Source organism: Hylobates moloch, unplaced genomic scaffold, assembly GCF_009828535.3.
Source record: "Hylobates moloch isolate HMO894 unplaced genomic scaffold, HMol_V3 SCAFFOLD_4, whole genome shotgun sequence".
In the NCBI taxonomy this organism is placed as follows: Eukaryota; Metazoa; Chordata; class Mammalia; order Primates; family Hylobatidae; genus Hylobates; species Hylobates moloch.
In genome coordinates, this window is record NW_026652279.1 from 99,260,553 (window position 1) to 99,287,247 (window position 26,695).

Consider the following 26,695-nt stretch of genomic DNA (forward strand, 5'->3'; position numbering starts at 1 on the left):
GGCAGCTGAGCTGCAGGGCCTTCGTTAATGCCTCATCATTCAGACCATTCAAGTGTATGAAGCAGATTTAATTTTCTAAAAGCTCACTCTGTGGACTGGAAGCAAATGGAAAACAAAGAACCAAAGCTGCACAAGAGCAAACATTTTCTCTCCGTGTTCCCGAGTGCTTAGCACAAAGAAGCTTATCAGAACAGGTTTGTTTCTGGGTGAGCACAGGAATGAAAGAGTGTTTACAGAAGGCTGGAGGAGGGCAGTGGTGTGTGGGGGCAGCAGAGGGGAGGCTGTGAGCTAATCCAGGTGAGAGTTGAGGGCAGGATGTACATGGAGGAAGGTTAAAGGAGTGAGTACACTGGGTTTCCAGCCACAGGTAATGCCTCTGCTTCCTGAACCGGCTCCACATCCCTTCTCTTCTTCCTCATCCCACCCTAAACCTGCTCCCTTTCCTTCTCTCCCTTCCCAGAGCATCACTAAAGAGTGTGGACTTGCAATTTTCCCTAACTGGCTTTGTTCCCAAAGCAAGACATGGCCCTTCTGAAGTTCTCAACTTTGATAGTTGGTAGTGTAGGGGAGAAAAGATTTCTCATCCAGTGCACATTTCGTAGCTGAGGCATCTGTCATAAAAGACAGATTAGCAAGAAAAAAGCGTACACTTTTATTTAAGTTTTATGTGACACAGCTTTCAGAAATGAAGACCCCAAAAAAACAGGACAAACTGTGTTTTTTATGGACAGTCATGCAGAATTATGATTGGAGGACAAATAGCAATGAAATAGGGGGGAATTAGCAAGGCCAGTTTGGTTCAGGTTGTTGGCATCTCTGTGTCTTGAAGGATATACTTCCAGGTATAGGGAGGGCACCTCCCTAATGAGGGTCTTATGGCCTACTTCAGAGAATTCTTTTATGGCCTGCTTTAGGAGGGAAGGATGGGTCAAAGAGAGCTTCTTGTTTTGGTTGTTCCCTCAAATGCCAAGGTGCCATATATTGGAGTAACATGTCCTGAACCCCATCAGTAGAAAGACAAAAACATGGTTTTATGGATTTGTCTTTTTTTTTTTTTTTTTTGAGACAGAGTCTCACTCTGTCACCCAAACTGGAGTGCAGTGGCACGATCTTGGCTCACTGCAATCTCCACCCGCTGGGTTCAAGCAATTCTCCTGCCTCAGCCTCCCGAGTAGCTGGGATTACAGGCACCCAGCTAATTTTTTGTATTTTTAGTAGAGACGGGGTTTTGCCATGTTGGCCAGGCTGCTTTTGAACTCCTGACCTCAGGTGATCCACCCGCCTCGGCCTCCCAAAGTGCTGGGATTGCAGGTGTGAGCCACCGTGCCCAGCCTATGTTTTTTCATATATTCCAGCCCACCCCTCCGCCACTTGGATGGGTTGACATATTCAAAGGGCTGCACAGTAAGATTCAGCCCACTGCTGCAGGAAGCAAGACCCAGGACCTTGTGTGCCAAGTCCCTCTTCCACAATGTCCAGATTGGAATTTTATTCTGTCTATTAAGTTTTAAATTTGACAGCAATATTTTCTTATTTCAAAGACTTGTAATTATTATTTTTCAAATCTACCTGTTGTTTTTTGTTTGTTTGTTTTTTGCTTTTTGTTTTTTTCTTAGACGGAGTCCTGCTGTGTAGCCCAGGCTGGAGTGCAGTGGTGCAATCTCAGTTTACTGCAACCTCCGCCTCCCAGGTTCAAGCAATTCTCCTGCCTCAGCCTCCTGAGTAGCTGGAATGACAGGTGCCCGCCACCGTGCCCGCCACCATGCCCGGCTAATTTTTGTATTTTTAGTAGAGACGGGGTTTCACCATCTTGGCCAGGCTGGTCTTGAACTCCTGACCTCGTGATCCACCCACCTCGGCCTCCCAAAGCACTGGGATTATAAGCATGAGCCACTGAGCCCAGCCAAATCTACCTGTTTTTTTTCCCATTTTTGTCTATTGTTTTGTTTCCAAATTTTGTGCACTTTTCAGATGGAAGATATTCCTTCATTTACCTCTTTGTACATGCATGCTGAATACTGTTTTTAAAAGTCTTCATCAGACTGCTTCATATAATTAATTTTATTTTGAGTGAACTCTCGTTCTGATTGTTGATTTTTATTTGCATCCTTTTTCAGTATTAGATCTCTTCATGTGTTTTGAAATTGTGGTTTAATTTTGAACTAGTGAATTGTTCGCATTTTCCTCTTCACTCTTTCCACATTTATATGTACATGGTTTCCAGAAACCCTAATTGTTTCATAGCTGACTCTACTTGCCCTCATTCTTCCCCAGCTCTCAGTCCAGAACTAGAACTTAAAATGGTATTTTCAGGTTCCTGGATGGTGGTTATAATGGGCAAACCACAGATCTAGTCCCCAGGCTAGTTGGTAGCTTGGTTTACTTCCAGGTTAGGGAGCTGCATGGTGTCCTCCAGTCTCCATGAAAAGCCATTATCCTAGAGATCAATCAGCACAATTCTCTTTTGTTACAGAATGGAGAGGGATAGAGGTTGGGTATGAAGGTTTGAGGCTGACTGTCTTTTGTTTTCTACCATTGCTATGTTTTGGAGTAGAGTAGGTACATCAAAGCTGGTCTGAAGTCCTAAGTAGCTTCCTTTTTTTTTTTTTTTGGAGACAGAGTCTTGCTCTGTTGCCCAGGTTGGAGTGCAATGGCGTGATCCCGGCTCACTGCAACTTCCACCTCCCAGGCTCAAGCAATTCTCCTGCCTCAGCCTACAGAGCAGCTGGGATTATAGATGCCCCGCCACCATGCCCAGCTAATTTTTTTTTTTTTTTTGTATTTTTAGTAGAGATGGGGTTTTACCATGTTGGACAGGCTGGTCTCAAATTCCTGACCTGGTGATCTGCCCACTGTGGCCTCCCAAAGTGCTGGGACCACAGGCGTGAGCCATCACACCCGGCCCTAAGTAGCTTTCTTATCACCTTCTCCACTGCCACAAATCAAGGTCAGGCTACCATCATCTCTTGCCTCTACGACTGCGACAGCCTCCCAACTGGTCTCCTTGCCTCTAGACTTTCCTCCCTCCAATCCGTTCTTCCTACCACAACCAGAGTGATTGTTATAAAATGTAATTCTACTCACGTCACTACGCTGCCTAAAGTCTTTAAATGATTCCCTGTTGTCAAAACCAGTAGCAAAGATGGAGTGAAATCACAAGCCCAACTTCGAAATGGAAGGAAGGGGTTTAAGACACTGGCTTCTATTGCTCACAAGCAAAAGAACATTAATTCATGTCTGTAACCATTTATGTCAGAAAGAGTCCAAAATAATAAAAATATTACCACCTCAAAAATGTGTCTGTCCTCATTGTACAATATTCTTTAGATCCCACATAAATCTCCTTAGAATATGTGGCAGTCATTTAGAAATCAGAAACTGGCCGGGCACGGTGGCTCATAAAAAATACAAAAAATTAGCTGGGCGTGGTTGTGTGTGCCTGTAATCCCAGCTACTCGGGAGGCTGAGGCAGGAGAATCGCTTGAACCACGGGGTCGGAGGTTGCAAGGAGCTGAGATGGCGCCACTGCACTCTAGCCTGGCAACAGAGCGAGACTCTGTCTCAAAAAAAAAAAAAAAAAGAAAGAAAAAAGGAAAAAAAAGAAATCACAAACTAATGTGATCTGGTTGGCAACGCCAGAAGTTAGGAGGAGTAACTGGATGACAATAGAAAACTTTAAATATTCGTTCAACAATTTCTTACTAAATATTTCCTACTGCAAGTCACTGTGGATGTGCAAGAAATACTTTCAACCTTCCAGAACCTTACAAGGTAGTAGGCAAGATCACACATTTCAATGAGTATCAAAACTATTGGCTGAGCGCGGTAGCTTAGGCCTGTAATCCCAGCATTTTGGAAGGCCGAGGCAGGCAAATCACTTGACTCCAAGAGTTTGAGACCAGCCTGGCCAACATGGCGAAACCCCGTCTCCATTAAAAATACAAAATACAGGCCGCACGTGGTGGTGCACTCCTGTAATCCCAGCTACTCGGGAGGCTGAGGCATGAGAATCACTTGAAGCTGGGAGGTGGAGGTTGCAGTGAGCCAAGATCACGTGACTGCACTGCAACCTGGGTGACAGAGCAAGACTCTACCGGAAAAAAAAAAAAAAAGAAGAATGTGGCCTTATTTGGAAGTGGGCCTTTAAATTTCCGTAGTCATTTGCGGGGCAAGGAGAGGGTCATTTACATGCCCTTTCCTTCTCGCTACTCAATCTTAAATTTGGGTTACGAATCAAACTGATGGACCCTACATGGCTTCTACCCGAAATTACAGGTATCTACCGTTCCATCTTCAAGAAAGGGAGGGGTTCCGCCAAGATGGACATAAAAATCACAGGAGGCCGGGCGCGGTGGCTCACGCCTGTAATCCCAGCACTTTGGGAGGCCGAGGCGGGCGGATCACGAGGTCAGGAGATCGAGACCATCCTGGCTAACACGGTGAAACCCCGTCTCTACCAAAAATGAGGTGAGGGGAGAATGGGTGAACCCGGGGGCCTGCATGAGCCGAGTCGCATGATCCAGCCTGGTGAAAGTCTCAAAAATCACAGGAGGAGCCTTCTAACAATGTGCATTCTTCGCACACTGAGTGGGGAATGGCCTCGTCATGTTTGAAACAGTGCCCCAACTACTCAATGTCCCAGGAACCCCAGTGGAGCGAGTTCTGTACACAGAGAGGCCGAAGATCCACAAATCAGCTAAGGAATCATTTCCATAGTCTCCCTCCCGCAATGAGTCTCGATCCACAAAAGCTATCCCCTGTCCCTCTCATCCATCAAGGGCGTATTTTTCGCCTCTCCTTCCCCGGTCTCCCGCGTCCGCCCAGCCTGTCGGCATCCAGCCCCGCCACGCCCCATGGGCGGTCCCGAGCTGCGGTCCCGCCCCCTCACAGCCTCCCAGGCCGCGGAAACCCCGCCCCAACAGCGCGGAGACCGTGGGCGGCCGGCGGCCCGCGGCCCGCGGCGGGCGGGCGGGGACGGACGCCGGGGGAGGGGGGCGACGAGATGTGGGGTGGGGGCGGGACCTGGCCGGGCGCCGGGACGGGAGGAGTCCCGGCGGCGCCTCGGACTTTTGCTCCCACAAGCCCTGCCTCGGAGGCGGGGGAGCTGGACCAGCAGCCGCCTGGAACGTCCGAGTCGCCGTTGCCGGGGCTCCCGCGCTCCCCAGAACGGTGGGACGCGGGGCTCGGCCGCCGCCAGCGGAACATGGCGCCCTGGACGCTGTGGCGCTGCTGCCAGCGCGTCGTGGGTTGGGTGCCGGTGCTCTTCATCACCTTCGTGGTCGTCTGGTCCTACTACGCGTACGTGGTGGAGCTCTGCGTGTGTGAGTACCATCTCCGGGGACTGCGGCGGGGCGCGGGCCGCGGCTAGGGCGCGAGATAGGCCTCTGCGCCCCGCGCCCGCCGCCTTTCTGGAGCCAGCGCCGGACGCCGGGCGTCCGGCCCCGAACGCGCTCGGAAGCGCCGAGGTCGCTGCACCCGCCGCTTTGTTCAATCCTGCGGCGCGGCCTTCGGGCGACCTGGGGCTCCTGAAGCCTTGCGGCGGCTTCCCGAGTGCAGGTCTGGCCCAGGGAGGCCCCGAGAGCTTCCTGGTTCTCGCCGACACCGGGGGTCCGCATCCTTCTGGGAAGGAAAGTGCAGAACGGGAGTAGTCGAGCTTCTTAGAAGGTTTAGGTTGTGTTTGTGGCCTTTTTGGCTTTTTTTTTGTTGTTTTTTTTAAAAACCAAATCTGTTCCTTCTGGATTGTTTTTGTTCAAACTGCGCGAGAAGAAACGCCTGTTACCTGTAGAGCGGGCTGTGGCGGGTTGGGGGAAGGGAGGTGTGTCTTTTGGTGGCCTCGGGCTGGAGGCGGGTCAGGGCTGGAGGCGGGTCAGACCTGGAGGAAGAGTAAGCTCCCACTTTTGATTTTTGGTGGAACTTGGCTCATTGTAAAATTCATTTATTTCTACTCTGAATCCAGCCGACTTTTTCAAAAGGTTAAGACAGAAAGAATGGGTGGGAGGAGACATAACCTGATTATCTTTTTCTTGGCTGATTATTAAGTAGGCTTATATTTCTTATACTCATATTTTTGCGTCTTATTTTCGTTACTTCCATTTCCCTGATTAGTTCTTAGCACAAAATTCTCATCTGATTCCCTGGAAAAAAGGAGTAGCATTGCAATATACTTCAAGGATTTAACCTACTGGCTTGAATTGGTTGCCTTTAAGATTGAAGGAAATTGGTTGTCATTAATCAAAACACTGTTTAGGGGTGACTGCTATATTTGTGATATTGGGCAATTTCTCCAAGATTGTTTTGTCTTAAGTAAATTGTTCTTAGGCTTTGAGTATGTGGGTATTTTACACTTAAACCGGCCTCACCTAGGTTGTTCTGTATACATCTGCTGCCTATTTTTTATGAAAACCTAGGACCAAATGGTAAGTGGTGTTTGTGAACGTTATTGTTATTCCAGAATGTTCTACCCTTAGTCCTTAGACTGAATCTACCATTTTATGAAGGACTGTTAACAATATTCTTTGAATAAAGAACCACATGAGCTAGAAACTAATGTTATGAATGAGAAGAATCTGTACCGCCCACTCTTGAAAGTGGCAGAATCAAGACTTCAATTATGTTTGGATTTGTACAGCTTTCAACCAAGTATTTGGTTAAAACCCTAGTTCTATACATGGAAGAGCATGCTTTGGCTCAGAAAATTTATAAGTTTTGAAATTAAAACATCCACTCTTAAAATTACTTTGTACCTATAGAACGTTTAATTTTGAGACGACTATCCCTGCAGGTAGGCCCAGAATAAATTAGTTGTGGAATACATTTCCAAATAATATTAATCTTTTCAATATCATTGTTTAGTCTCATCCTTTTGGATACCAGAATGTTTACTAAAAATGATGTTTGAGTCAATTAAAATTACTAGATTTAAATATTTCTGGGAGCTACTTCCAGAAAGTGATAGTGATCATAGGATTCTCATCAACTTATGATGATACCTCCTTTATCTTCTTATTTACTCTGAAGTGGGCATTTATTCCAAAAGTTATATCATTCCTATTCTGTCAGAAGATTATTCCTACCATATTTTAATTCCCATAGTGGTTTTGAAGTAAAGCTGAAGGAGCACTAAAAATGTGCATTTATGTTGAGATTCCACAGCTTAACCTGTAGATGGTTTTTGTCAAAAATATTAAAAAATGAGATCAAGCAGTGCTGTGAAAAGTCCTAAATTGCTTCTGATTTCTTTCACCACTTCAAATAAAGAAAGATAAATGAACATGAATTGAGAAGTGCCATGTGCTAGTGGGCATAGAGGGGACATTTCATTCACCCTCTCCTTTAATTGTTTCAGTATGTCACAGCATAGGTATCTCTGCAGGTGGAGGAAGTGAGACTGAGCGAATAGGTCCTTTTGGTTAGGTCACACAATTGTTGATTATTGGAATGTGACCCACATCTTTCCGTTCTTTCCATATAACTTCAGTGAGCTATGAGGGTCAATGGAACTGTAATTGTTTGGTCCATAATGGTGTTGGGTGATAAAGAGGTTGGCATATTTTTGGAGATCACCTAGTTAGGCTTGAGGCTCATACTGTGGAGATTATACCCTACAATTTCATTAAGTTAAAACATTCTACAACTATGGCCTGATGCTTGGCAGAATCTTAAAATGTTTGGTGGTGAAAGGTCTTATGTAGAGGCTATATTAACTTCTGAGTTATCTCATTTTAACTAGAGAGAATTTGGGAGGTCTGCAGTGTCACTGGAGTATAAAATAGTTGAGCATAAAAGTGCATTTACTCATATTAAAACTATCCTTTAAACTACTTGTATGTATTCGTTTTCATAAGTACTGACCCTCCCACTGAAATATGTATAGATATATTACTTTATAAGTAAACTAAATGGAGGGAAGTATGAGTTTTACTTAAAAGTGCTGTTTTAATAGTTTTATAGGATATTCTTTTTATTTATATATGTATTTTTTGAGTCGGAGTTTCACTCTTGTTGCCCAGGCTGGAGTGCAATGGTGCGATCTTGGCTCCCTGCAACCTCCGCCTCCTGGGTTCAAGTGATTCTCCTGCCTCAGCCTCCCAAGTAGCTGGGATTGCAGGCGCCTGCCACTACGCCCAGCTAATTTTTTTTGTATTTTTACTAGAGACGGGGTTTCACCATGTTGGTCAGGCTGGTCTCGAACTCCTGACCTCAGGCAATCCACCCGCCTTGGCCTCCCAAAGTGCTGGGATCACAGGCATGAGCCACTGCACCCGGCCTATAGGATATTCTTAGATTCTGGTATTCTTCATCAAACTAGGAGGAGAAGATCATAATTATATCTTTACATGTATGTATTAATTCATTTAATCTTAATCATGATCCCCACAAGGTTAAGTAATTTGTCTACGGTTATAGAGCCAGTAAGTAGCATGGTTAGAATTGGAATTCAAGGGGTTTGGCTCCAAAGCCCATGCTGTTAACCACTACACAATGAATGACGATTTCTATTTGGTGTCCAGATCTGGACACTCAGGGCAGATTTCAGTCCTGTATATGATATATTTATATAAAGTACTTTTCTCCTAAAAGGCAGCTGCAGAAGATTCCTAAATATCTCAGACAATAAAAATACCTGGCCCACAGTTGGCCGTAAGTTGAACAAATTGTTGATTACCAAGAGGCCCTCATTCCGTCTCACCCTCTGTAACTTCCTAATTTTGTAATTAGACACACACACACCACTTCACTGGGAGTAATACTGAGGACAAAATTGAGGAAGAGGGTAATACATGTAAAATGGCCATCTCACAGGAGTGATAAGCTGAGAAGCAAAGATTAAGTAATTAGTAATATTGGTCCTTGATTTTAAATTAGACTGAAATTCTCCTATGATTTTTTTCCCCCAGGGTTGATATTTAAAGTATGAATGGATTGAATAACTTCTTCTCTTTGGTCAAGGTGGCTATTTTTGAGGAAAGTGCTAATTCTGGTTCCCAAGGTTTTATCAGAATATCTTGTTGCTCAGGTCATCTTGAGTTGTTAGTAGATGTGTACCTCTTCTTTGGCATGTAGAGAATCTTAGAACTTAAAGAGATTTTAAAGATAATCTCATTCAGTCCCTTTACTTCTGAGGAAACTATTGCTCAAAAGAGCTATGTTGGCTGGGCGCGGTGGCTCACGCCTGTAATCCCGGCACTTTGGGAGGGCAAGGCGGGCGGATCACGAGGTCAGGAGATCGAAACCATCCTGGCTAACACGGTGAAACCCCATCTCTACTAAAAATACAAAAAATTAGCCAAGTGTGGTGGCGGGTGCCTGTAGTCCCAGCTACTCGGGAGGCTGAGGCAGGAGAATGGCATGAACCTGGGAGGTGGAGCTTGTAGTGAGCGGAGATCGCGCCCCTGCACTCCAGCCTGGGTGACAGAGCGAGACCCTGTCTCAAAAACAAACCAACAAACCAACCAACCAACAAACAAAAGAGCTATGTTGTTTGTCCAAGGACAGGTATACCTTTTATATTTTTTCAGACAAATTTGTGGAGTGACTCTAACCTTTGAGTATGTATCAAATACTTCTTTGTGTCTCCTGCATAACTTCTTCAAATTTAGAGACAGATTAAGATAAATAACTTAAGCACTATCATTGCACACACTAGCTTGACACAGTTGATTCTGAAGTATTGTATTGATCTTGAAAGAACCAGTTTTGTATTTTATTGATGTTTCTCTTTTCTGTTTTGTTTTCCTGTTTGATCTTTACTATTTTCTTTTACTTTGGGTTTAATATGCTCTTTTTCTAGATTAATGTGGAAGCCAAGGTCATTGATTTGAGCCCTTTCTTAGGTAGCTAGTCCTATAAATTTACCTCCAAATATTGCTTTAGTTTTATTCTATCAATTTTGCTATGTTGTGTTGTCGTTGTCATTCAATTCAAATTATTTTCTTGGGCTGGGCACAGTGGCTCACGTCTGTACTACCCGCGACTTTGGGAGGCTTGATGAAACCTCATCTTTTTGTTTGTTTGTTTTTGTTTTTGTTTTTTTTTTTTGAGACAGAGTCTCATTTTGTCGCCCAAGCTAGAGTGCAATGTGGCGATCTTGGCTCACTGCAACATCCTCCTCCTGGGTTCAAGCAATTCTCCTGCCTCAGCCTCTTGAATAGCTGGGATTATAGGCATGTGCCACCACGCCCGGCTAATTTTTGTATTTTTAGTAGAGATGGGGTTTTGCCATGTTGGCCAGGGTGGTCTTCAACTCCTGACCTCAAGCGATCCACCCACCTCCCAAAGTGCTGGGATTATGGGTGTGAGCCACCATGCCTGCCAAAACTCCATCTCTACAAAAAATACAAAAAATTAGATGGGCATGGTGGCTTGTGTCTGAAGTCCAACCTACTCAGGAGGCTGAGACGGGAGGATCCCATGAGCCCAGGAGTTCAAGTCTGCATTGAGCCATGATTGTGCCATTGCACTCCAGACTGGGTTACAGAGCAAGACCCTTTCCCAAAGAACAAACAAATCCTGTTATTTTGTTTTGTTTTAAGACAGTTTTGCTCTGTTGCCCAGGCTGGAGTGCAATGGCACCATCTCGGCTCACTGCAGCTTCCACCTTTCAAAATTCAAATTATTTTCTAATTTCACTTTTGATTTCATCTTTCACCCCATGGATTTAGTTTCCATTTATTTGGGGATTTTACAGATATCTTTCTGTTACTGATTTCAAATTTCCTTGTGGTCAGAGAACATACTTTGTATGACTTAAATCCTTTAAAATGTATTCAGGCTTGTTTTATAGCCTAGAATGTGGTCTAAGCAGTGTTCCATATGTGCTTACGAAAAATATGTCTGTACTCAGCAATGTATTGTGCTGTTTGTTGCTGGATGGAGTATTCTGTTATGTCATAATGCTCCATAAATGTCAATTAAGGAAAGTTGGTAGTGTTATTAAAGTCTTCTATATTCTTGCTTTCCTGTTTGTTCTCTCAATTATTAAGAGAGGTATAACTATAATTGTGATTTATTTCTCCTTGTAGTTCTATCAGTTTTTGCCTCATGTATTTTACATCTGTGTAATTAGGTGCATAAAACATTTAGGATTATGATATCCTGTTGACCAGTTGGCTCATTTAACATTATGAAGTGACTTTATTATCCCTGGTGATATTGTTTGCTCTGAAATCTGCTTTGGCAGATATTAACATGGGCACTAATCTTTCTTTTAATTATTGTTAGCATGGTGTATCTTTCTCCATCCTTTTAATGTGTATATGTCTTATATTTAAATTGTAATTCTCGTAAAGAGCATATATTTGGATCTTTTTAAATCCAACCTGAAAATCTCTGCCTTTTAATAGGGGGTTTTGACCATTTACATTTAATGTGATTACTGATATAGGCTTAAGTCTATCATTTGCTATTTGTTTTGTTGTCTGTCCTCTTTGTTCCATTTTCCTCCTTCTTTGACCTTCTTTTGAATTAATTGATCTTTACAACTTGTTTAATTTTGATTTTTAAAAATGATTCTATTTTATCTCCTTATTGGCTTATTACTAGTAATTCTTTTTGTTATTTTATTGATTGCTTTAGGGCTTATAACGTGCGTCTTTAAGTTATCACAGTCAACCTTCCAGTTACGTACTGTTTCATATATAATACCTTATAAAAATATACTTTTATCTCTTCCATCTTGGCCTTTATACTATTATTGTGCATTTTATATGTTGTAAACCTCACACTGTATTGCTACTATGTTTAAACAGTTGATTATATTAATAGTTTTTAAAGATTGAGTTTAAAAAAACCCAAAATGTATATATTTATTCCTATAGTTAACATTTCTAGTTCTCTTCATTCCTTTTTATAAATCCATCTAGTGTCATTTCCTTCTGCCTGAAGGCCTTTTTTTAACGTTTATCGTAGTGCAAGTCAGCTGGACTGAATCATTTCAGTTTTTGTATGTCTGTGAAAGTTTTAATTTTGCGTTTGGTTTTTAAAGGACAACTTGATCGAGACATAGTTTGCATGTCATAAAATTCACTAATTTAAGATGTACAATGCAGTTATTTTTAGTAAATTTGCCAAGTTTTGCAGTCATCACAATAATCCGTTTTTAGAACATTTCTGTCACCACATTAAGATCCCTCATGCCCATTTACAGTTAATCCTTCTTCCCACCCCCAGCCCAAGGCAACCACTAATCCATGTTGTCTCCAAATGCCTTTTCTGAACATCTCATACAACTGGAATAATACATGCTTGCAACACATATACTGAAATTGGAAGGGTACAGAAAAGATTAGCATAAAAAACCAAGAAAAATTTAAAAAGGGGAAAAAATAAATGGAATCATACAGTAAGTGTTTTTTTGTGTTTTTTTTTGGAGATGGAACTTCACTCTTGTTGTCCAGGGTGGAGTGCAATAGTATGATCTCGGCTCACTGCAACCTCTGCCTCCTGAGTTCAAACAATTCTCCTGCCTCAGCCTCTCTAGTAGTTGGGACTACAGGTGTGTGCCGCCATGCCCTGCTAATTTTTTTTGTATTTTTAGTAGAGACAGGGTTTCACCATGTTGGCCAGGCTAGTCTTGAACTCCTGACCTCAGGTGATCCACCTGCCTCAGCCTCCCAAAGTGCTGGGGTTACAGGAGTGAGCTGTGCCCGGCCAATAAGTGGTCTTTTTTGTCAGGTGTATTTTGCATAGCATAATGTTTTTGAGGTTCATCTGTGTATTATGTATCAGTATTTCTCCCCTACTCTTCACTTCACATCCTAATTTGTATTTTTCTGTTTTCAAAACATATTCACAGTTTTATTTAGGAATATATTTCTAGTAAGCCTCCCCACATCATTTGTACATTGAATTAGAATATAAATTAAAAGTATGCACTTTCTTATATTTATTTATGTACCTGAATAATCCTGCTTACAAGACTTATAGTATAATTGGGTCCTGTTTGTTCTTGTATCCATTAGAGCCTAGTGCTAGTAGACTTTAAATTAATATAACTTGAATTGAATTGAATCATACTCTTGTAAACTCACTTGAATCATGTTTGAATATTAGGACACACAAACATCTAGAATAATAATACTAATTATAGTTACAAAACATGTATTTCACAATCTTTAGTGGTAAAGGCTACGTGAAATGGCTTATTGGTCCAACATACAGTCTTTGTTTTGGGTTATGAAACAGTGATTCTTTGAAATTATGCTGACATGGTTTAAAAAAACCTGTTTCCCTAAATCTTATCCTCAGTGGTTGGCATACTTATAGGAAAAGTTAAATGTGAATTAGAATTAAAAACAAAAAACTTTTGGCCAGGCATGGTGATTCATGCCTATAATTTCAGTACTTTGGGAAGCCCAAGTAGGAGGATTGCTTGAAGCCAGGAATTCAAGGGCAGTTTGGGCAACATAGCAACACCCTTTACAAAAATAAAATAAAAAATTAGCCAGGCGTGGTGGTACCCACCTGTAGTCTCAGCTACTTGGGAGGCTGAAGCAGGAGGATTACTTGAGCCCAGGATTTCGAGGCTGCAGTGAGCTATGATCACACCACTGCCCTGCAGCCTGAGTTACAGAGTGAGACCCTGTCTCCAAAAAAAAAAAAAAACCTTTTTATTAATTTTATCATTTGGCATCTATTTTCAGATGCGAGAGTGTAGTAATTTTCTAGATAACTTGCCTTTGAAAGATACAGTGGCCAGAAGACCTATTTATTTGAATTCTGCAGTTACCTTAGCCTTCTCTTTTACTTTTTGTTATTTTTGAAGATAAAGTTTTTTTTTTCTCATGACTACTAGTGAGTTAATCTGTCCTGGTATGATTTTCTGTGTTACCAGATAGCAAACTGGTCTGAGAGAGCTCTGTAAATACATATTTTTAAAAACCCACCTAAACTCAAATGAAAAAAAAGATCTGTTTTATTTCCCCACAGAAACTAAACCTTCTTTGGGGCTTCCCTGCTTTCTGTAAAGACAAGAAGTGTGGAAGAGAAAGATGCTGGACAACCTAGAAACCAAGTCAGACTGTTTAGAAGAACCTTATGCCCTAGTCATGCCAATAAAAGCCTAGCTGCTTCTCTGCCCACTTCCTTTCTGGCAGAGAAGTAGTAGTATGCTGAACTCCAGACTCTAATCTGTTTACTTGACATCTCTGCTTGGAGATCTAATAGGCATTGTAGACAAAACTCTTGATTTTCTTTTTTTTCTCACCTAAACCTGCTGCTCCTAATAGCTCAGTAAATGACAGTTGTATCCTTCTACTTCTTGGGTTGAAAAGTCATTCTACATCCGGTTAATCAGCTTGTCCTGTCATTAAATGTATAAAATCCAGCTGCTTCTCACCACTACTACTGCAACTGTTATACTTCTTTAAACCACCATGATCTCTGCTTAGTGTAATAGACTGAAAAACATGACTATAATAATTTGCACCGTCTGGGTGCAGTGGCTCATGCCTGTAATCCCAGCACTTTGGGAGGCCGAGGTGGGCAGATCATCTGAGGTCAGGAGTTCGAGACCAGCTTCATCAACATGGCAAAACCCCATCTCTACTAAAAATACAAAAATTAGCTGGGAGTGGTGGCAAACACCTGTAATCCCAGGTACTCAGGAGGCTGAGGCAGGAGAATCGCTTGAACCCGGGAGGCAGAGGTTGCAGTGAGCTGAGATCATGTCACTGCTCTCCAGCCTGGGAGACAGAGTGAGACTCTGTCTCCAAAAACAAAATATATATATATATATATATAAAATAATAATAATAATTTGTACCATCTTCCATCAAGAAATAGTCTGTTTACCACCCATTGAATCTGGGCTGGCCTTGTACTTGCTTTGGCCAGTAGAATGTGGTAGATATGTGAGTTCTGGAACTCAGGCCTCAAGACAGCATACATCTGCCTTAGCTCTTTTGGGACATTCTGGTCGTCGTGTAAGGAGTCCAGACTAGACTGCTGAGTGGTCTGGTCGTCGTGTAAGGAATCCAGACTAGACTGCTGAGTGAGAGACCACATGGAGAAGAGGCCCAGCCAAGAGAAGCCAGAACCCCTAATGTGTGAGCAAGGCCATTTTAGACTCCCACCCCATTCGAGCTGCCTGATGACTGCTGTTAGTAGAAAAACTTTCCAGCCGATCATAGCCCAAACTGCTGACCCACGCAATTGCAGGAAATAATGAACAGTGGTTGTTTAAAGTAACTAAGTTTTAGGGTGGGTTGTTAATGCCACATTATCACCTATATTGTTGTAGTATTCTTGTAAACCTGTCTCATCCTCTACTCCACCCCCACCTTTATTCCATGTGTTCTCCAGGAAGCAGTCAGAATGGTCTTTTTCAAATTAGTATCAGTTTGTTACTCCTATTCTCAAGACCTTGACTGGCTTCCTCTCTTGCTCAGCAAGATATCTAAAAGCCTTACCATGGCCTTTAAGGCATTATGTATTCATTACTTCATTACTTCTCTGACATAATTTCCTTTCCACTCTTCCTCTAATTTTATCTCTAACTTAAGAAATCTATTTTCTATAGGCAGGTGTGGAAGGGTGTGTTGTCTAAGGGAGGGAGCCCTCCACATCATCACCATGTGGGATTTTAAGATTAATACCTGACACTATTCCTATAAGCATATAAGCAATGCATTTAGATACTGCTCAAATATGTAGAACATACATTTGAACAGATGGGCATTACCCTTAAATAACTGATATAATAAAGGATAAAGGTGACTAGTTTTATGGAGAATAGATTCCCTTAAATAGAGATCCATAGGTCTTTAAAATAAAATTTAAAAAAATTTAGGTTTAAAACATCTGTATTTTGGCTTTCCCGATGCATTTTAGTAACTATCGTGAACTTTGAACCACTCATTGGAATCATAGGAAGAGTTAATTTTTATGGACATACTAATTGAACAGCATATAAAAACAAACACAAACTTATTAAATGTGAAGTCTTCTGGGAAGCTTTTAAAACTAATTGCATGAAAAGGATATCCTCAGCATCTGAAGGAAATAATAACAAATACACCAAAATATTAACAGTATATGTTGCTGGGTGTGAGATTATACTGATTTTTTCCTTATGCAATACATAGCCTCTTAATAGACTTTCATATTTTCCCCTTACAGCATATTCTTCCCTTATCCCCCAAAGAGCTAATGAATCTGCTAAAAAAAATACAAGTCATGATTATTACTCCTCTGCTCAGCACCCTCTGATGGCTTTCCACTTTGCTTAAAATGAAATTCAAAGTTGAAAATATATAAGGCTCTAGATGCTCTGGCCTGCCACTGCTTCTCACCTAATTTCTTCCTTTGCTCATTCTGCTTCAGCCAACAGGCCACCTTTCTTTTCATCTGTCAGGCCACCTGAGGACCCTTGAACTTCCTGTTCCTTCTGCCTGGAATGCTTTCCTCCCAGATTTCCGCGTGGCTAGCTCTCACTTCAACTAGATCACTGTTCAGATAGTCAGAAGAGGCATTCCTATCAGAGAGGCATACCTATCAGAGGCATACCTATCAGAGAGGCATTCCTGACTACCTTCTGTAAAAGAAGTACTTCGTCTTTTACTATCTCCTCACCCTGCATTTTCCCCCCCTCATAGCACCTATTATTACTTGACATACAGTTATTTTTGTTTCTCTCCGGAGTCGTATATTCACTGCTGTATTTCCAGAACTTAAAATAGCGTCTGGTATAATATGTTCTCAATAGATGTTTGTCGAATGAGTGGATTGATTGTGTAGCTGCCAGTTCCCATGCTAGTAGAAGAGGGAGAATTGGAATGTTTTCATATAGTAAACAACTTGCAATTATTGATAATCGGTATTATTGATAATCTTAAAGTTGCCTCTGGATTTCAGATAGCCTGTTCATTAGGCAGGTGAGGAAACTGTCTTGAATTGTCAGGAGGAAATGTTAATTATAATAGCTGTTATTATTTATTGTATGCCCACTGTGTGCCTGACATAGTCTAAGGCACTTCACTTATGTTAGGTCTTTTTTAATTCTAACTCTATTGGAGAGAGATTATTAGCATTATTTTATGGATTAAAAACAAAGACTCATAGGTTAAAGATCTCTTTTGAGGCCATACAATTGATACATAAAACCAAAGCTCAAATCCACATCTGTGTAACTCTATAAGTTTTGCCCTTTCCATTATACATTTGTCCATCAAATTTATAAGCTCTATGTGCAGGCCTTTCATTATATTTGTTATCACTAGTCAAATCTTGTGTTTGGGGCACGTAATGCAAATAAGACAAAACCTCTCCCATGTATATATAAAAATATATAAAACATACATGTAAAACGTGTGTGTGTGTGTGTGTGTGTGTGTGTGTGTGTGTGTGTGTTTTGAGACAGGGTCTCTGTTGCCCAGGCTGGAGTGCATTTGGCATGACCACGGCTCACTGCAGCCTCAAACTCCCAGACTCAAGCAATCCTTCCACCTTAGCCTCCTGAGTAGCTGGGACTACAGGCGCATAACAGCATGGCCGGCCAATTTTTGTATTTTTTATAGAGACAAGATCTTGCTATGTTGCCAGGGCTGGTCTCGAACTCCTAAGCTTAAGCAGTCCTCCCACCTCAGCCTCCCAGAGTGCTGGGATTGAAGACATGAGCCACTGTGCCCAGCCCTATATTTTTATACAGGTGACATTTGGTATAACAGTACCTATCAAGAGCAGTTTGGAGGAAAAAGATCATAAAAAGGTAGGGGATGGATATACCTACTAACTTTCACGTAGAGAAGGCTGATTTACTGGCTGTATTTATAACTATTTCAGATCTATGCTTGTTTCTTGGGTTTATGGCCCAATACAAATAATTTAATTTAGTAGAATAATATAAATTTACTAATTTTATCATATGTAATGTATTTTTTGAAAGTATCCTTTATTATCACTATCATTTTATAAAAGGATATTCTAATATCAAAGTATGAGACATAATCTAAATGAAGACTTCAGTGCTTTTAAATTATTGCAGTTTATGAAAAATTCTCTCCCTTTTGCTTATGTTTCTTGTTTTACTGTGGCCTGGGTCATAGACTTGGATTTGGGAGTCATTTCTTTAGCACACCAATTTATCTCTCTAACTAGTTTCTATGCTGATCTACATAATAAACAAGTAACCTTCCGTGACTTCCAGGCAGTCTGTTTAGAGCCTAAAGCCTTAACCTAAAACCAGGGAGGTGAGGTATTCTTGGTTCTAACAACAAAATTTTACTTATTTATTAATTTTTTTGAGACAGAGTCTCGCTCTGTCACCCAGGCTACAGTGCAGTGGCACAATCTCAGCTCCCTGCAACCCCCACCTCCCGGGTTCAAGCAATTCTCCTGCCTTAGCCTCCCAAGTAGCTGGGACTATAGGCACACGCCACCACACCTGGCTAATTTTTGTATTTTTAGTAGAGATGGGGTCTCACCATGTTGGCCAGGCTGACTCCCAACCTCAAGTGGTCCTCCCGCCTTGGCCTCCCTAAGTGCAGGAATTACAGGTGTGAGCCACCGCACACAGCCAAAATTTTAGAACACAGACTAATCATAAGATGACGTTATCTATAGCTATATGTGGAAGTTCTAGAAAAATGAGAGTTAGCAGAGAATACTTTAAATCCTTCTGAACAATATTGAAGGACCCCAGGAAATAGTAATAATTATCCTTACTATTCATGCATTTAATGTGCTAAGTAATTAAGTGGTCTGTCTATATCTTTTGATCTTTACAATAACTCTACAAAGGAGATGCATATTTTTCTTCAATTTATAACTTGAGAAGGTGACTTAGTTCCTCAATTCAGACCTTTCCACATATCCTTCTAAAACCCATACAGATTAGTAAGAGCAAATAAAATCAACTATATAACCTGGGCCTATGGAATAACTAGGACATAGAGAATTTTTAAAACCACAGTTTATATGTGAGTGGGGAAATAGTCATCTAAGAATAGCTAGGTGAACTCTGGTGACTATCAGAACTAAGAGTAAGGGACTCTGCAGAGGATAACAGGCTCTCTTTGTTCATCCTCAGAAGATGAGAACCCTATCCCGAGTGGGAAATACTGAAAACGGGTCTGAAATCTGGTGGATCAGAGCATGGCAACTGAGAATGCAAAAGAAAAGGGACTTGGAAAAGTGTTTATGACTTGAGATGGCAGCCTTAAAAAAAAAACACCACTCCTAGGGGAGAAGGTAGCACCTTGGAAATTGAAAGTGTCCCATGAAGTATTAATATTTAATAGTAAAGAGAAAGAAGGAAATAGCTGGAAGGACACAGCTGAAACAAGAGTATCAAAGCAATAGAGGATAATAAATGCAGTGTCCATCTAGCAAATAAACTGTACTTCGTTGAAGCAACAGAAGAAGGCACTGGTAGAAATAAGAAATTAAGTAAGCCCTTTTGCCCCAGAGGGTTTCTTGCTGTGGATGGTCCATGAAAATCAACGTAACTCAGCATGAACAATAATTAAAACAGCATCCATGTAGATTTCTCTGATTCAAAAAATGAGAATCAATGCTTTTCAGTAGATGAAAATACATTAAAAGGCAACAAAGAAGAGAACTAATTCAGCATCCAGACATAAATTAAATATAAATAAATATCTGCTGAATAAAAGAAACTCCAAGTCAAAAGTTTTTTGGTTTGTTTTTTTTTTTTTTTTTGAGATAGAGTCTCGCTCTGTCACCCAGGCTGGAGTCCAGTGGTGTGATCTCGGCTCACTGTAATCTCTGCCTCCTGGGTTCAAGCAATTCTCGTGCCTCATCCTCCTGAGTAGGTGGGATTACAAGTGCATGTCACCACACCCAGCTAATTTTTGTATTTTTAGTAGAGACAGGGTTTCACCATGTTGGCCAGGCTGGTATTGAACTCCTGACCCCAAGTGATCCACCCGCCTTGGCCTCCCAAAGTGCTGGGATTACAGGCATGAGCCACCATGCTCGGCCACGTCAAAAGTTTTTAAAACTCAATAAAAATAGTCAAAGAGCAGGAAGATCTGAAATAAGAGCTGTTCAAACTCAGGAAAGAAATGGAAAATAAGACAGTATCAGAAATGAAGACTAAACTACAAGATGCCTAAAGGTGAACAGATGTGATTGAAGATACAGTGAAGGCATAGAGGATAGAAATGGAAAAAGCCAAGAATCTGAAATCATGATAAAGAGAAAGGTAAAAGGATTGGAGGAAAAAATGATGGATATACAAGCTAGGCTGAGATTCATTATTATAATTCACCATCTTAATACATCTAGTAAGAAAAATCATTATTTCCATATATACCAAAAAGGTATTTGAAAAGTCCAACACATCCATTCTTGATAAACAATAAAATAGGGATACATAACGTAAACAACGTAAACAAAATTTATGATACCTAACGTAAACAAAATTTAGGTACACACAAAATGCTTGATAAAATTCCACTATAAAACCAGGAATAATGATGCCTACTGTGTCTATTACTTGGTAACATTGTATTGATGGAATTAATTTTACCACATTCATTCAAGAGAAAATAATCAGGAGCGTGAGACTTTGGAAAAGGGAAAGCTATTTCTCTGTGCAGATTATCTGATAGTGTATGTTGAAAAGCCAAGACAATAACAACAGGAAACCTAGATGAAAAGAATTGAGTAAAACGGCAGAATAAAAAATTAGCAAACAAAACCCAATACTTTTTATATATACAGTAATTTAGTTTGAAAATATAGTGGAAGAGGGCCGGGTGCAGTGGCTCATGCCTGTATCCTAGCACTTTGGGAGGCCGAGTTGGGCGGATAACGAGGTCAGGAAATCAAGACCATCCTGGCTAACACGGTAAAACCCTGTCTCTACTAAAAATCAAAAAAAAAAAATATTAGCCAGGCGTGGTGGCGGGCGCCTGTAGTCCCAGCTACTCGGGAGGCTGAGGCAAGAGAATGGCATGAACCCAGGAGGCAGAGCTTGCAGTAAGTGGAGATTGCGCCACTGCACTCCAGCCTGGGCGACAGTGTGAGACTCCGTCTCAAAAGAAAAGAAAAGAACATAGAGTGGAAGAGAACTGTCCATATCCGGTAACATCAAAAAGAGAAAATACCTTAGGAAAAAAACAAGAAAAATGTCACATTCACAAGAGGAAAACATTCTTAAAAGACCCAAAATGTGACTTGAACAAATGGAAAGACATACTTTATGTTCATAGACAGAATAATTCAACATTACAAAGATGCCGGTTCTCCCCCAGTTAATGTATAAATGAACTCTAATCCCAGTAAACATTTTTTTGTTTCTGGTGCTAGACAAGTTGATACCAGAGGTCTTATGGAAAAATAAGAAAGAATAAGCAACCAGGAAATCTCTGAAAAATAAGAGCAATAAGTAGGGGAAATCCCCCAGATTTTAAACCAAAAAGCCTTATAATTAAAACTGGGGAGGCAGGAAGTATATGAGAACTTTCTACTTTCTGCCCAATTTTGCTGTGAACTTAAAACTACTCTAAAAAATAGTCTCTCTCTCTGTTTTTTTTAAACTGTGTGGTATGGTGCATGGACAGATGTATTGACTAATGGAACAGTATATAATGTCCAGAAATAGACTAATTAAAGAAATTTAGAATATTGTAAAAATAGTACATCAAATTACAGAGGAAAAGATGGGACAACTGGATACGTATTTTCTAAGAGTAAAATCAGGTCCATACCTCGTGCTATGTTTTAGTATAAACTCAAATGGATAAAATCTTTCTTTTGTCAGACACACACACACACACACACACACACACACTTTTTGTTTTTGAGACAGAATTTTGCTCTTGTCACCCAGGCTGGAGTGCAATGGCATGATCTCGGCTCGCTGCAACCTCAGCCTCCCGGATTGAAGTGATTCTCCTGCCTCAGCCTCAAGTAGCTGGGACTACAGGCGTGTGCCACCATACCTGGCTAATTTTTGTATTTTTAGTAGAGACAGGGTTTCACCATGTTGGCCAAGCTGGTCTTAAACTCCTGACCTCAGGTGGTCCACCCTCCTCAGCCTCCCAAAGTGCTGGGATTACAGGCGTTGAGCCACTCCACCTGGCGGATCTTATATTTTTAACTTTTTATTTTAAAATAATTTGACTTTTGAAAAACAGTACAAACAATTGTCATATAACCTTCACCCACATTTTCTAAGTGTTACTATTTGTCATATGTGCTTTGTCATTCATTCATTCATTCATTCATTCTCTGTCTGAAATGTATGAGAGTAAGTTGTAGAGCTAATGCCCCTTTACCTATGTTTACCTTTATTTCCTAAGAACAAGAACACTGTCTTTTTTTTTTTCCTAAGAAACAGTCTTACTCTGTCGCCCATGGTGGAGTGCCGTGGCGCGATCTTGGCTCACTGAAACCTCTGCCTCCTGGGTTTGAGCAATTCTCGTGCCTCGGCCTCTCGAGTAGCTGGGATTACAGGCACATGCCACCACACCTGGCTAATTTTTGTATTTTTAGTAGAGATGGGGTTTCACCATGTTGGCCAGGCTGGTCTTGAACTTGTGACCTCAGGTGATCCACCTGCCTCAGCCTCCCATATTGCTGGTATTACAGGCATGAGCCACCGTGCCTGGGAATTAGAATATTATATAACCAGAGTGCAGTTATTAAAATCAATAAATTAGTATTGATTAAATACTACTCTTTAATCTGTAGGCCTATTCAGACTTCATTTGTCCACTCAGTTCCTTGTTCTGCTCTACAGTTCAGTCTAGGATCACACATTGCAGATGTCATGTCTCTTTAGTGTCCTTATATTCGGAAGAGTTCTTCAGTCTTTATTTCATAATCATGATTTTTTAAGAGTACAGGTTTGTTTTACTTTGTTTTGTTTTGTTTTGAGACAGAGTATCACTCTGTTGCAGTGCAGAGTGCAGGCTGGAGTGCAGTGGTGTGTTCACGGCTCACTGCAGCCTAGACCTCCTGGGCTCAGGCAATCCTCCTGCCTCAGCCTCTTTAGTAGCTGAGACCACAGGCATATGCCACCATGCCTGGCTAATATTTGAAATTTTTGTAGAAACAGGGTCCCACTATGTTGCCCAAACTGGTCTCAAGTTCCTGGGCTCAAGCGATCCTCTTGCCTCAGCCTCCTTACGTGTTGGGATTACAGGCGTGAGCCACTGCACTCGGCCAAGGTTTATTTTTTAAATGTTCCTCAATTTAGGTTTATCTGATCTTTCCTCATGATTAGATTCAGAGAATTGCAGGCATGCCTTGGTGGGAAAATTGCAGGTTTGATTTCATACCACCATAATAAAGCAAATATCAAAATAAAGCAAGTCACACAAGTTTTTGGTTTCCTACTGCATATAAAAGTTATGTTCACCCTATACTGTAGTCTGTTAAGTGTGCAATAGCATTATGTCTTGAAAAAATGCTTTTTGCTAAAAAATGCTAGCAATTAGCAATCACCTAAGCCTTCAGCAAGTCTTGATCTTTTTGCTGGTGAAAGGTCTTGCCTCGATGATGATGGCTGTTGGCTGATCAGGGAGGTGGTTGCTGAAGGCTGGGGTAGCTGTGGCAATTTCTCAAAACAAGACAAGAACGAAGTTTGCCACATCTGTTGACTCTTCCTTTCACAATATTTTTCTGTAGCATGTGATGCTGTTTGATAGCATTTTACTCACAGTAGAACTTCTTTCAGAAATTGGAGTCAGTCCTCTCAAACCCTGCTGATACTTTATCAACTAAGTTTATGTAATATTCTAAATCGTTTTTGTCATTTCATCAGTGTTCACAGTATCTTCACCAGGTATAGATGCCATGTCAAAAAAACCATTTTCTTTTCCATAAAAAGCAACTCCTCATCTGTTCAAGTTTTATCATGAGGTTGCAGCAATTCCATCACATCTTCAGGCTCTGTTTCTTATTCTACTTCTCTTGCTGTTTTCACCACATCTGCAGCCCCTTCCTCCACTGAAGTCTTGAACTGTTAAGCGTCATCCATGATCTTGGACTGGAATCAGCTTCTTCTGTGCTCCTGTTAATGTTGATATTTTGACCTCCTCCCATGAAAAACGAGTGTTCTTAATGGCCTCTAGAAATGATGACTCTTTTCCAGGAGGTGATCAATGTACTTTGCCTAGATCCATCAGAGGAATCACTGTGGCATTGATAGCCTTATGAAATGTATTTCTTAAATAAATAATAAGACTTGAAAGTTGAAATGACTCCTTGATCCATGGGCTGCAGAATGGATGTGTTAGCAGGCATAAAAACAACATGAATTCCTTGTACATCTCCATCAGAGCCCTTGGGTGACAAGGTGCATTTTCAATGAGCGGTAATATTTTGAAAGGAATCTTTTTTCTGAGCAGTAGGTCTCAACAATGGGCTTAAAATATTCAATAAAGCCACTGGGTGCGGTGACTCACGCCTGTAATCCCAGAACTTTGGGAGGCGGAGGCGGGCGGATCATGAGGTCAGGAGATTGAGACCATCCTGGCTAACATGGTGAAACCCGTCTCTACTAAAAATACAAAAAATTAGCCAGGCGTGGTGGCGGGCGCCAGTGGTCCCAGCTACTCAGGAGGCTGAGGCAGGAGAATGGTGTGACCAGGAGGTGGAGGTTGCAGTGAGCTGAGATTGTGCCACTGCACTCCAGCCTGGGCGACAGTGTGAGACTCCATCTCAAAAAAAAAAAAAAAAAATCAATAAAGCATACTGTAAACAGATGTGCTGTCACCCAGGTTTTGTTGTTCCATTTCTAGAGCATAGGCAGAGTAGATTTAGCATAATTCTTCAGAGCCCTAGGGTTTTTGGAATGGTAAATGAGCTTTGGCTTCAACTTAAAGTCCCCATCTACATTAGTTCCTGAGAAGAGTCTGCCTATTCTTTGAAGCTGGACATTGACTTCCTCTCTCTGGCTAGGAAAGTTCTAGGTGACCTCTTCTTCCAATAAAAGGCTGTTTCATCTACAGCAAGCATCTGTTATTTAGTGTAGCCACTGATAGGGTGTGGCTCTGTGCCCCACCCGAATTTCACAGTGTGAAAATGGACTAATATAGCTACCTTCATCAATTATCTCAGCTAGATCTTCTGAATAACTTGCTGCAGCTTTTACATAAAAACTTGTTGCTTCGTCCTGTACTTTTATGTTATGGAGATGGCTTATTTCCTTAAACCTCATAAATCAACTTCTGCTAGCTTAAGACTTCTCCTGCAGCTTTCTCATCTCTCTCAGCCTTCACAAAATTAAAGAGAGTTAGGACTTTGCTCTGAATTGGGCTTTGGCTTAAGGGAATGTTGTGGCTGGTTTGATTCTCTGTCTAGAAAACTCAAACTTTTTTTGTATCAGCCTTGTTGCACTTTCTTATTCATCTATTCACTGGAGAGTACTTTTTTAAAATTAATTAATTTTTTTATTATACTCTTGAGTTCTAGGGTACATGTACACAGTGTGAGCCAAAGTTAATTTTAATTTTCTTCAAGAACTTTTCCTTGGCATTCACAAGTTGGCTAACTTTGGCCCAAGAGGCCTAGCGTTTAGCCTGTCTTGGTTTTTAACATGTCTTTCTCACTAAGCTTAGTCATTTCTAGCTGTTGATCTAAAGTGACAGGTGTGTGACTCTTCCTTTCACTTGAACACTTAGAAGCCATTGTAGGATTATTAATTGGCTTGATTGCAGTATTGTTATGTCTCCAGGAATAGGGAGGCCCAAGGAGATGGAGAGAGATAGAGGAATGTCTGGTCAGTGGAGTGGTAGAAACACTACATTTATTAAGTTTTCCATCGTATATGGATGCAGTTGGTGGTACTCCAAAACAATTACAATAGTAACCTCACAGATCACTGATCACAGAGCACTAGAGCAGATATTATGATAATGAAAAAGGTTGAAATAATGTGAGAATTAACCAAAATGTGACATGGAGACACAAAGTGAGCACGAAGTCTTGGAAAAATAGCACAGATAGACTTGCTTAATGCAGGGTTGCCACAACCTTCGATTTGTAAAAAACATAATGTCTGCAAAGCACAATAAATCGAAGCACCTTTTGAGGTGAGATGTGCCTATATGTATTTTCAGCAAGAATATCACAGAAGTAATGCTGTGTCATGATAACATTTTGGGGATCGTTAATATTGATCAACACCTAAGGTAGTGTGTGCTATGTTTCTCCATTCTATAAAGGTACAGTTTTTCTTTGTAATTAATATTCTGTTAGACCACCACATCACTCGGATTCCTTTTTGAGGAAGGACTTCTTGCTCAGTTTTGGTCAGTGCAGTCAGCAGATAGCTTCCAGCACTTTCAGCATGACTCATATCACCCAAGGTCACACCCTTCCTGGTGCAGCTTGCGCACAATGCCTGAGCGAGGTGGGGTGGGACTGCCCACTTCAGAGCTCCCTGCAGGTTGCTGAAGCTAGGCCTACATTGCAGTGAGATTGCTCCCTTAGCCCAATTATACCTCTTCCCCCTTCCTTTCACATATGCTGGTCCCTAGTAAATACATTGCACCCCAAACTCTGCCTTAGCATCTGATTCCAGAGAACCCAACCTGAGTCATTTCTTACTGGGAGACATTTTGAAACCCTGTGAATAATCTGTTTGTTATTACTTTCACTTACTCCTTTTAGCATCTATTGAGAATTCTTGCTTGAAACAGTTATTATTGTGCTGGTTGCCAAATGGTGGTTTTCTAATTCCACGATTTCTGCTACATTTACTAGTTAGAATTCTACTGTGTGG